A 10,739-nucleotide genomic window follows, 5' to 3' on the forward strand; every position below is an offset into this window, starting at 1 on the left:
TCGCTCCACGCACAGGGCCATGAACACGGCCATAAAGGGGAAGCAACCACTGAATCCGGAAGATATGGCACTTTTAAGAATAGTTTACGAGTTAAACAGAAAGAAAACTCTAGTATTCCATTCTGGGGTATTGAGCAACGCTCCTACGGCTATTTGGATTGTAAAGTGTTATTGAGCCGCTCCCGTGAGGTAACGTATACAAGATGGACATAATTAAAAACAATTGATTCGATATTTTTTCCAAACCTCAGGGTGAGAATATAAACGAGGCCTGATGGAGAAATGCCAGACCTGCTGAGACCTGAGCTAGAAGGATCTTTGTAATAACAGCAGCCATGAGAGCGGAGGTGACAACATCCAGCCATGGAGTGATCACACACACACACCCCATGGGAGTGATCTCACACAGACACACACACACACACACACACACACACATACCATGGGAGTGATCACACACACACATCCCAGGAGTAATCACAGACACACACACACACACCCCATGGGAGTGATCATACAACTGAACAGCACGTTAACAGTGTCCCACAGACCACGTGATCAATACTGACTCACACTACACGGTACAGACCCGTAAGGCACAGACATGATCGTGTCTGGTGACGTAACGAAGAGCGAAGGAGACAAACCTCACACCCCAAGTGGTTTCTGCCTGGAGGAGGCGGCACCACCAGCACGGCTGCATCTGTGCAGGGAAGGGATGACCCCGGGTGTACGGGGGACAAGGACTGGGGCTCTGAGGGCAGCCCCAGGGGCCCGTCCACAGCAGGGCGTGTGGTGGAGGAGCAGATGCATACACAGGCCGCGCAAAGGGCCCACGGGCTGTCCTGCCTGGACAGGGGACATGCATTCAGTGGGTCCACCTGTCCTGGAGCCTCGCGAGCACCCTGAATGCCCTGATCACGTGGAGGAAGAACGTGTGGGGGCCGAGCCCGGGGCGCCTTCTGCTTGATGTCAAGTCTGCCTCCCGCCCCGCGTTCCCTGGAAAGGCCACTGCAGAGCCAGGTGGGCCGGGGACGGGCGGTGAGAGACGAGCAGGCCCCAGGTGCGGAGGGGCGACAGGGTGACGTAGGGAGGGATTGGGAAGGAGGCGCTCACAGATACGGGACACAGGAGGAAGAGAAGGAAGCCTCCTGCTGGAAGCCCCACGGTCCCCGGCCAGGATGTGCAGGGAAGGTCCAGCAGGCAGCTCTCCGTGGTGGGGACTGTGCCACGAGGATTCCTGAGCACGCGGTGACCGGCTCTTCCCAGCAGCACCCGCCAGCTCGGGCACTGCTCTGGGCCTGCTCAGGCCCCATGGACATCAGCGCCCGTGCAAACCCCACGGCAGGTCCCTGGGGGGCAGGTGGAGCTGGGTCGCTGTGCTCCCAGGACAGCTGCCGTTCTGAGCCGTCCAGGGCCATTTCATTGGTCAGATTCCATCATGTAGTTGATCTGTGGCACCCGATCTGGCCAAGGTTTGCGCCGCACCAGAAAGCTCACCTTCCAGGAACCCGCAGAGGCCCGCGAGCACCCTCCCCGCAGAGGGCGGGGCCAGACGAGCAGGTGCGGTGAAGACCGCACAGCATGCAGTTTGAGAAGGCGGCGGGGGTGCCCCGGGAGCGGGCTCAGCACTCAGACCCTGGGAGGGTGGGCCCCAGAGGGCGAGCATAGCAGTGGGAGCATCGAGAGCAGGTGAGGAGCTCCAGAGTGCAGACACGCAGGAGTGAATGCAAGAGTAGAAGAGCCCAGAGCCCCACAGCGGGGTGCACTCAGCCTTGGTGGGCCCCCCTGGGCCCCACGCACAGGGCTGTGCCTCACACATCATCTCACGCCCCCTGCGGGCCCGTGAGGCTCATCCCTGTGAGTCCCTGGAGAAAACCCAGGGGACCCAGGAGGTGGAGAGCTCCTGGAGGCCAGAGCCAGCCTGGGGGCCGACGGGAAGACAGGTGAGCCACAAGCATCCCACAGGACCCTCTGTGGAGCTCCAGACACTCGCCTGCCAGTGTCACCCATGGGCAAGCTTGTGGCCCAACCTACAGGCCCCCATCCCTGCCTGCTGCCAGGGCGAGCCTCAGGGACACTCGCAGGGCCTGGCATTCCGGGGCGGAGACACGAGTGCTGGGGACGCAGGTGAGACAGGCTGAGCGCTCACTGCACGGTAATAAAAAGCAGGAGGAGGGTGGGAATGTGCCCCGATTTTCTAGAATATGCCTGAATTTTTGTGGGATGAGCAAGGCAGGGCAGCGGCGGGATGTGATGGGGAAGGTGGGTCTCTCCCGCCAGCGCGGCCAGCCCCACGTCTTCCCATCGCACCCTGGGCACTTCCTCCCCATAGAGCAGTGTGTCCCTCACCTCCAGGGATGTGTCCCTTCCCGTCCATCCCACACGTTTCCGTCACCGGCCCCCCCGGGAACTGTGCAGCTAACCCTCCCCTCCGTCCACTTCTGATCTCCTTGCACTTTCACTCTCTGCACGTATTCAAGAAGCGGGAGCCCGGGCGCGTCCAGCACGTCCCACAAAGGCCGCCAGCCTGTCAGGGTGCCCGTGAGCACTTGGAGGTGACCCGCGGGAGCAGGATCGCGGGGGCATCCCAGCCGCCCCTGGACCAGAGCAGGGGACAAGTGGCCTCAGCCGGGACTCAGATGCCACCTACCACGGCTCAGAGACGCGCGAGCTCGCTCAGCCAAGCAGAGGGCTGTCCTCACGTCGGGGACAGTGACAGCCACCAGGTCCTCCCCCAGACCAACCCCTGGGACACCAGGGTCGTCAGCCTCACCGAGGGCTCTAAGCGCCTTGCGGGGTGCATGGGAAAGGAGGCCCCAGTCCCGGCCCCTGCAGCAACACTTCAGATCAAACATTCCCGTCACTTTGGGGAAATAAGAAGTGAGAAGCTCCAGCTCGCATCTGACCAGAAACCCACCCCTTCCGCGGTCGGACAGGGTCCTCGGCTGGTGGCACCTCCACCCTTTGCCCAGCAGGTCTGAGACAGGGCAAGGGGAGGAAAACCACAGTCTCACGCGGGACAAGACACGAGGTGGGCACCAGAGTGAGGCAAGGAGAAGGGGTGGCTCTGTCTGATCCCACCGGGGACGCAGGGAGGGCTTCCTGGAGGAGAGGCTCTTCTCCCTTTCTCTTGGTTCCAGCCCCTTGGCGATCTGCTGCCCAAGCCCGGGCGCACGCTGGCACCAACTGCAGAAGCGCGGCGTCCATCTGGATCTGGGCGCCCCCGGACTCGCGGGGCAGCAGCCTTCGCGCAGGTGCGTTTGGTGGGGGTCAGTCTCCCGAGCAAGGCCCAAGCACATCCTGGCCGCCAGGCTCGGAGATGCAGAAAGTGGGACGCAGAGTGTGGTCGGGGAGCATGGGGTGTCCCTCTGCCCCGGGCCTCTGGCGCAGCTTGGGGCGCCCTGGGGACCATGGGTGGCTCATCTCAGACACAGGCCAAAGTCCCTCTAGCAGGTGCAGCCGAGGCTCCTCACGTTGGATTTAGAAGGAAAATGACAGAAGAGGGAGATACGTAAAATCCATCTGCATAGTAATTGAATTTTTTCAACTTTTATTTAGGGTTGTCGGGGTTCTGACTCGAGGCTGGGAAAAAGAAAGGCAGATTCTCATTTCCCTTCACTCATCCCTAATTGTACCACTGGGTGTTTTAATTTACAAGTCAAAGTTAATAAGTGGTGCACGGGCTGGATTACCTGGCAGTCCTCACCACGTCCTCCCCGTGGGCAGGATGGTGGGTGCCCCCCACCCCCAGGCAGGGGCTCCGCGGCTGCTGAAAGTGCAGCCACCTCATCTGCCCTGAGAGCCTCTGGAGAGGGGAGACCCGGCCAGTGGCCTCTCCCTGGACCCTCACAGGCAGGTGCCAATAAAATTAAATAAAATGTTAACAGGTCAAGGATGGGAAAGAAGAGAAACTTGGTTCAAACTATATCAATGATAATAACACAAAAACTTAGATGTAGCCAGTGCCATCCACGTGCTCCGTGGCATTTAAAACAACCCCGTCGGGCAGCCCCAATGGCTCAGTGGTTTAGCGCCTGCCTTCGGCCCAGGGCCTGATCCTGGAGACCCAGGATCGAGTCCCAAGTCGAGCTCCCTGTGTGGAGCCTGCTTCTCCCTCTGCCTGTGTCTCTGCCTCTCTCTCGGTGTCTCTCATGAATAAATAAATAAAGTCTTTTAAAAAAAACCATCAGCCCCGAAGGGGGCTGACCACGGCCCTTGGCCACCGAGCACCACGGGGCCAGGCTGAGATGGGGCCCGTGTCTGCCCGGAGCCAGCTTCACCCTCTCAGACCTCAAGGACCACTTGCCCGAAAGCCTCCACTACAGATGTCCCAGGGGTGGGGGGTGGGGTGGCCTGCAGCAGAGCCGGCCCAGAAAGTTCTAGGGACACCTGGAAACCATCCATCTTCTCCTCATGAACCCGGCCTCGTAAGTCACTCCCCTTCTCTTCATGCTGGACACGGAGCAAATGCAGCACTTCTGAAAAGAGAATCTGCATTTTTTAAAGAGGTTGAATGAGAGTAATCTGAGAAAAAAATTTTTTAAGATTTTTTATTTATTTATTCATGAGAGACACAGGGAGAGGCAGAGACACAGGCAGAGGGAGAAGCAGGTTCCCTGCGGGGAGCCCGATGCGGGACTCGATCCCAGGACTCCAGGATCACGCCCTGGGTCAAAGGCAGACACTCCACTGCTGAGCCACCCAGGCATCCCTAATCTGAGAAAATTAATACCTACATGTGGAAAGGGAGGCTTGCATGGCCTGAAAATATTAAAACTCTGCCCAGCCTGATGATTCCTAGAACACACCCCATGCTCTTACCCACAAAGCCTGCCATGTGTCACATCCCCATCAGGGATGCCCTCTCCCGTCCTCACCTGTCTGTAACCACCTGACAAATGCCCAGAATCTGTCTCGACTCAAGTCACGGTGCTGCCTCCTCTAGGAACTCTTCCTGGGCACATCCTCCCTCCCGTCTCTAACTCCCCACTCTCCCCTCTGTCATAGCCCTTACCAAACGAGGCTGTAATTACCCATCTGCACGTCCCTCATCCATGGCAGTGGGAACCACTCCACGGGGGTCAGGGTTTGCTCTGGCTCCCACGATAACAAGTAGAAACACCCCAGGCTAGCCCCTGGAAAGAAGGGGAAAAAAAAACCCTTCGTTCCTCATGGCATTTTTCCAATCCTTTCCCAACTGCTGCACAAACCATTCTGTGACAACCCAAGTGATGGGAAGGATGGAGGAGCAGGGTCATGACACAGCAGCCATTGGCCACCCTCTGCTTGTCCCTTTCTACCTTTTTTTAAATTCTCATCTACTGAATCAATTGGCAAATATCTGATGAAACTCTCCATGTCCTGGGCACTGTCCTAGACACCAAGGATGACAGTAAGTAGGATGTGAATGGTCCCTGTCCTTGTGGGGTTTGACTCTCAGGGGGCAGGTAAACAATTAGGTGAGCAGGAAGTGCTGACGCGGGCAGCTCCCTTGCTCCCCCAGTACAAAACAAAGGAAACCTGGGTAAAGCTTAATTTTTAAAAGTTATGGCTCTCTGCTCCTCCCTGTTCAACAGACAGCCGCATCTTCTGGTGCAGTGCCAGCCGTGTCCCCGAGACACGATGGTGAAGGTCAGAATGAACGGATTTGGCCATTCAGGATTGGGCCCCTGGTCATGAGGGCTGCTTTTAACTCTGGCAAAGTGGATATTGTCGCCATCAATGACCCCTTCATTGACCTCAACTTCATGGTGTACATGTTCCAGTATGATTCTACCCACGGCAAATTCCACGGCACGGTCAAGGCTGAGAATGGGAAACTTGCCATCAATGGGAAGTCCATCTCCATCTTCGGGAATGAGATCCCACTAACATCAAATGGGGTGATGCTGGTGCTGAGTATGTTGTGGAATCCACTGGAGTCTTCACCACCATGGAGAAGGCTGGGGCTCACTTGAAGAGCGGGGCCAAGAGGGTCATCATCTCTGCTCCTTCTGCTGATGCCCCCATGTTTGTGATGGGCGTGAACCACAAGAAGTATGACAACTCCCTCAATATTGTCAGCAATGCCTCCTGCACCACCAGCTGCTTGGCTTCTCTGGCCAAAGTCATCCATGACCACTTCGGCATCGTGGAGGGCCTCATGACCACCATCCATGCCGTCACTGCCACCCAGAAGACCGTGGACGGCCCCTCTGGGAAGCTATGGCGTGACGGCCAAGGGGCTGCCCAGAACATCATCCCTGCTTCCACCGGCGCCGCCAAGGCTGTGGGCAAGGTCATCTCTGAGCTGAACAGGAAGCTCACTGGCGTGGCCTTCTGTGACCCCACCCCCAATGTGTCACTTGTGGATCTGACCTGCCACCTGGAGAAAGCTTCCAAATATGACAACATCAAAAAGGTGGTGAAGCAGGCATCAGAGGGCCCCCTCAAGAGCATCCTGGGCTACGCTGAGGACCAGGTTGTCTCCTGCAACTTCAACAGTGACACCCACTCTTCCACCTTCAATGCCGGGGCTGGCATTGCCCTCAATGACCACTTCGTCAAGCTCATTTCCTGGTATGACAATGAATTCGGCTACAGCAACTGGGTGGTGGACCTCATGATCCACATGGCCTCCAAGGAGAAAGAGCCTCCTGGACCACCAGCCCCAGCAAGAACAAGAGGAAGAGAGAGGACCTAAGCTGCTGGGAAGTCCCTGCCCCAACTTAATCCCCCAGCACACTGAGAATCTCCTGACCTCCAATTTACATCCTAGACCCCAAGGAAGGGGAGGGACTTGGGGAGCCCTACCTTGTCAGGTACCATCAATAAAGTATACTGTGCCTAGCTAAAAAAAAAAAAAAAAAAAGCTACAAATATAATCAATATTGAAAGAAAAGGACCCAGGAACCTGAAGCCAGTGCATTGCAGGGGTAGCTGAGCAAATGTTAGCCCCAGCAGCTAGAGGCTAGGGCATGCGTGCCCATACAGGGCGGAGGACATGGCCTTGAACTGGGGCAGGACACAGACACTGACACACCTACAGAGGGTAGGGCCCAAGATGGGCTGATCTACCCTGAGAGGTGGACAGAAATGCCCGCAAAATAGAGACTGACAAGGGAGGCCACATCTGCATCCAGCTCCAGTCAGAAACAAAGATCTCATGAACATTAAACACATAAGCCTTGGCCATATACAGATGTGAGGTCTGAACTTACAAGATCAATGTGGAATAAAGGTCCTTAAATAAAAAAAAAAAAAAATCTCAGACCAATGACAACTGGGGGTCCTGTGGCAGAAGAAAGGAAAGAAAGAAAACATTTTTGGTGGGGACACACCTACTACCCAGAGTCCATGACACCTCATAGCTAAAAACAAAATAGTTCACAGTGAATATAAACTCACAATAATTACAAACCATATGAGTAAGTAACTAATCCACCAGAAGTGAGTGTGAACAGATACCACAAAGGCAAACTTAGCACATGTTTTATTTTTTTTAAGATTTTATTTATTTACTCATGAGAGACACAGAGAGAAAGGCAGAGACACAGGCAGAGGGAGAAGCAGGGTTCCTGTGAGGACCCCGATGTGGGACTTGATCCTAGGACCCTGGGGTCATGACCTGAGCTGGAGGCAGACATTCAACCACTGAGCCACCCAGGGGCCCACTGCCTGTGTTAACCAGCTTAGGCTAGGTTGTGTTGTGTAACAAACAACCCCCAAATCCCATGATCTAGAGAAATAACTCTCCTCTCTCATATAATTTCTCAAGAGCAGCAGCTGTGGGGTGGCTTGGCTCTGTTCTGTGTGCCCATTCTAACCTCCAGGCTGTATGAACAGCCTCATTTGAGATGTGTTCTCACGGAAGACAGGAAACCATTTGATGGTCCCTGTATGCAGCGGTGCCTAAGCTTGCTGCTGAAATGCAGCACTTCTGCTCACATGCATTTAGCCAAAGTGATTCCTGAGTTGATGTCAGTAGGATGGGAAGCATCACACATCACCTGGCTGTAGCAGGGATGCATAACCCTCTTACAGAATGCAGAGAATAATTAGAAACAGCATCCCAAGGACATAAAATATCAGAATCAGGTAAAACCATAAAATCATTAGTTTAAAAATGGTTGAGGCGATGAAATACAGCCAGAAATCACAGGGAAAAGAATGAGATTCTAAAAAGAACAACCAGGTTTGAGAAATGCAGCCACACAGAATTTCTCAGAAGGAAAAATAGGATCATTGAATGTGAAAAGTCAATTAATCACTCAAATGGTAGATCAAAGCAGCTGAAAAGAGAATTCTCAGACTGGAAGATCGAAGTGAGGAAATCATCTAGAACGAGCACAGAGAGGCAAGGGGTGTGAAAATATGACCGTGGAGCCCTAGGGAACCATGAGACTAACGTGATTCTGACGTGGTGCAGGTCTAATGAACTCCAGATGGCAAGCAGAAGGAGAATAAGGTAGATGATAATGGCTAAGTGATTTCCAGAACTGAAAAGGCCCCAGTCATCAAGCTGAAGGGGCTCATCTAGTCGTAAATGGGATAATTAAAACTAAATGCACACCTGGACCTGACATCAGGCAATGTGAACAACAACAACAACAAAAAAAAAAGCAAATGAAGCATCGTTAGGGCAACCAAAGACAAAATACAGATTACCAACTGAGTGGGGCAGGGCAGGGGGGCGGGGGGATGGAGGAAGAGGGGAGGAGGAGAGGAAAAGGAGGAGGAATGGGCAGAGAGGAGGGCTGACAGTTTCTCATCCACAGTGACTTTGGGGAAGGCGGCGTGTTGTATCTTCAAAATCCTTCAGGTGGGACGCCTGCATGGCTCAGTGGTTGAGCATCTGCCTTCAGCTCAGGGCGTGATCCCAGGGTCCCGGGATCGAGTCCTGCACTGGGCTCCCTGCGTGGAGCCTGCTTCTCCCTCTGCCTGTGTCTCTGCCTCTCTCTCCGTCTCCCATGAATAATAAATAAAATCTTTTAAAAAACAACCCTGCAGGAGGAGAATGACTTTGAGCCTAGCATTCTACACCGAACAACACCAGCGAAGACTCTAAATCCCAGAGTTCTGAGACAAGAGGGAGCACGCGTTATCCCTAGATGGCTCTGCTGGATGGACAAAACGTAGGCTGCCTCTCAGAGCAGCTTTCACCCAAGCACATTAACAGAAAACAAAAGAGCTCCCTCCTCGTTGACTGCTGCTGTCACCACCAAAGACAAATGCTGCACAGAGGTCTATTGAGTCAGCAAGTGTGTCATGGCCCGAATGGTACATTAACCAGGGTAGAGACCTGCAATGGGGGAGGGGAGGGTCCTGACGGAGCAGGTCGTCCATCAACTGCGTCTTCAGATCGGAAGAGCCATATAATCAGAAATAAATGTTTGGGCTGAGTATAGATTGAGCTTCTTGGTGTCTATTTACAACATCCGTTGCCTTGCATCTCAAAATGTTTAATGCAAATCTCCACGCCACACCTCCCGGTTCACAGATTTGAAGACAGGAAGCCATCTGTTTTTGCAGAAATCGGGTGCTGGGCAGAGGTGGTGTAGAAAGTGTCTCGATCCTCACCTTGGAGCAAACACCCCAGTTACTAATGATTTGGTGTAACTCTCCTCCTCCTCCTGTTTCTCCCTGGGTTCAGGGTCATTTTCTCAAAAGCTTAAGCAGTGGGATTTGAAAAATGTATAGAAAGCATATTTATAGCACACGTCAATAAGCATGTATCAGGAAATGCTGGTTTATAAGGAAATTAAATGAGATTATTACGGTGAAATTTATCGTTTAATCCGTGAGCACCGCGCAGACTTTGAAAGGTTGGACTTTGGAGTAATAAAGAGAGTGCATCCTAATAACAACCACACAGAGCAATATAACACAGCCGTAAAGAAAGAGGGGACAAACGGGAGAGAAATACTGCCCCTTCTGAGCTACCATCACTCACAGCTCTGCAGAAGCTCAGCAGGCGGGAATGCAGCTTGGTCTCAGGCGTATTAATTAACAACCCAAGAGTTCCCCCCTTATCAGGCAGCAAAGACAAGCCCTGATATAGGTACTGTGTCCTCAGTGGCTTGCTGCGGGGCCGCTGACAATGAGCAACACGTTGTTTCTGCTCTCGGGGAACTTATAGTCTAGTGGGGGCACAAGGTACCCATGTGGGTCCACGTCAGGTGCTCCTTGAACCTACCCACTGGAGGAGGGGGCCAGGGAGGGAGAGGGGAGGCCCAGCCACCGTGATGCTTAGTGAGTGCAGGCCATGGGACGTGAAGGCCACAGGAGGTGAAGGCTGCAGGACGTGAAGGCCGTGGAACGTGAAGGCCACAGGATGGATGTATAGGTCATGGGACATGAAAGCCAAGGGACATGAAGGCCATGGGACATATAGGCTGTGGGACGTGAAGGCCATGGGATGTGAAGGCTGTAGGATGTGAAGACCAGGGGACATGAAGGCCATGGGACATATTGGCCACGGGACGTGAAGGCCATGGGACGTGAAGCCCATGAGACATGAAGGCCATGGGAGGTGAAGGCCACAGGAAGTATAGGCCATGGGATATGAAGGCCTGGGACACGTAGGCCACGGAACGTATAGGCCACGGGACATGAAGGCTGCGGGACATGGACGCCACAGGAGGTGAAGGCCACAGCAGGTGAAGGCCACAGCAGGTGAAGGCCACGGGACATGAAGGTCATGGGAGGTGAAGGCCATGGGATGTGAAGGTCATGGGAGGTGAAGGCCATGGGATATG

At 54.1% G+C, this 10,739-nt stretch overlaps 1 pseudogene; it reads left to right on the forward strand.

Moving 5' to 3' along the window:
• The first annotated feature begins 5,625 nt into the window (after positions 1-5,625).
• LOC112665924 (glyceraldehyde-3-phosphate dehydrogenase-like) lies at positions 5,626-6,726 on the forward strand (annotated as a pseudogene).
• Positions 6,727-10,739: the final 4,013 nt, after the last annotated feature.

This window comes from Canis lupus, chromosome 10 (genome assembly GCF_003254725.2).
Source record: "Canis lupus dingo isolate Sandy chromosome 10, ASM325472v2, whole genome shotgun sequence".
Lineage (NCBI taxonomy): Eukaryota > Metazoa > Chordata > Mammalia > Carnivora > Canidae > Canis > Canis lupus.